We start from the raw sequence: 1,039 nt of genomic DNA on the forward strand, positions 1-1,039 counted from the left end.
GCTGGTGAAGCGCGAGCTGTGGCGGCTGCTTGGGGAAGCCACTGAGGCCACTGCTCCCTTCCTCGCTCATGGTAAACATAACAGCTTACTCACCGTCGAATCCTGTCCGAGGCGCTCGAGCTCGGGCGTCGAGAGCGCCAACTTTCGCAGGTCTGGAGACGTGAGCAAGCTCGAACAGCGCGCCTGTTTGCTGCTGCGTTGGCATGCCACAGGGCTTTCTAAGTCCAGGGCCATGCTCCGCTTGCGCGAGACCAACTCTTCGCAACTCAAAAGCTGCTCCTTCAGCGTTGGCTGATACGTCGCTGTCGGTTGTTGGCTGGTGCCCATCCGCTACTCTTCTCGTCGAAGCCGACGGACGACAGCGGTGGTGTGCCGCCAAGTCGAGGCACCGTTTGTGGCTCGGACGATGAAGGATGACTCGAACTGTCGTTTGAGGTCGAGTCGACCGAGTCGGACGTGTCCGGCCCGGACGTGGTGTGCTGTTGAAGTGCGGGGCTGCGGCGGCTTCAGCTGGAGTTGAGCGAGCGTATCGGGAAAGCCGCTCGGGTACTGCTCCTCTTCCTTGGTCATGGTAAGTAAAAACAGCCTACTCACCGTCGAATCCTGAGCGTTGAGAGCAATGATGAACCGCTCGAGCTCGGGCGTCGACAGCATCAGCATTTGCAAGTCCGGAGGACGTAAGTAGGCTCGAACAGCGGGCCTGTTTGGTGCTGCGTTGGGATGCCCCAGGGCTGCCTAAGTTGAGGGTCATGCTTCCGCTTGCGCAAGACCAACTCTTCGCAACTCAACAGCTGCTCCTTCAGCGTTGGCTGATACGTCGCTGTCGGTTGATCGCCTGGTGCCATCGCTACTCATCTCGCCGAAGCCGACGGACAACGGTTGTGTGCCGTCCGGGCGAGGCCCGTCTGTGGCTTCTCCTCCCTCGCAGCCGCCCGTCGGCAAGTGCTCGGACGACCAAGGATGAAAGAAACTGTTGTTTGTGGTCGAGTCACCCGAGTCGGACATGTTCGGGCCTGGCGTTTCGTGAAGCGTGGGTTGC

At 60.3% G+C, this 1,039-nt stretch overlaps 1 pseudogene; it reads right to left on the bottom strand.

Moving 5' to 3' along the window:
- Window positions 1–281: 281 nt before the first annotated feature.
- Window positions 282–751, bottom strand: LOC119405754 (transcription factor Jun-like; annotated as a pseudogene).
- Window positions 752–1,039: the final 288 nt, after the last annotated feature.

Source organism: Rhipicephalus sanguineus, chromosome 9 (assembly GCF_013339695.2).
Source record: "Rhipicephalus sanguineus isolate Rsan-2018 chromosome 9, BIME_Rsan_1.4, whole genome shotgun sequence".
NCBI lineage: Eukaryota > Metazoa > Arthropoda > Arachnida > Ixodida > Ixodidae > Rhipicephalus > Rhipicephalus sanguineus.